Below are 772 nucleotides of genomic sequence, written 5' to 3' on the forward strand. Positions count from 1 at the left end.
TCTTTCAGACTTATCACATATTGTTACCACATTCTCTTAAGGGAATGAGAACGAAGCAAATTCAATGGGACAGGTTTCCACTTGTTTTGCTCACGATCATACATGACTTTGATCATGGTAAGACATGCAAATTTTACCACTTCGAGTGGTTATAATTTCTTACTAACTCCATTAGAGTTATAATCAAAATTTATTTTCTTTGCTTGTATTTAAAATCAAATTATAGAATAAAAGAGAAATATACAGTAAAATCCAGATTTTAATCATGAAGGAAGTTCATGGAACAATTGACAATCATTATGCTCAATCCCAAAGCTTCTACTCAATTGGTTAGAGTCTCGTGCTGATAACGTGTTATTATAAAACAATAAAAGAAGAAGAAGAAGAGTATTGCAGAGAAAAGTAGAGAGGCAAAATTCTTATTGATTTTGGGATGAATTACAATGGAATGAGACACCTCTATTTATCGGGGAAAAGTGACTTAGCCGCCAAGTAACAAGCCTTAAAATCTTTCTAAAATATAAACATTCACCTTAAATAGAATTCTATTTATAACATGCCACAAATACTGGTAATTACAATAATTAGCTAAAATTATAATATGACACCAAGCTATTTTTCTAAAACTTCTGTTAGGTTAGGTTGGGGGGGAGGGGGGGGTCAAAAATCAGAAGTGAAAAAAAATCTGATACATAATGGAATTCGAATTAAACGGAATCACATTAGAAGTATTAAACAATAGATAACAAAAAGTAAAGATACTTCAGTTGGG

This window comes from Nicotiana attenuata, unplaced genomic scaffold (assembly GCF_001879085.1).
Source record: "Nicotiana attenuata strain UT unplaced genomic scaffold, NIATTr2, whole genome shotgun sequence".
Taxonomy (NCBI): Eukaryota; Viridiplantae; Streptophyta; class Magnoliopsida; order Solanales; family Solanaceae; genus Nicotiana; species Nicotiana attenuata.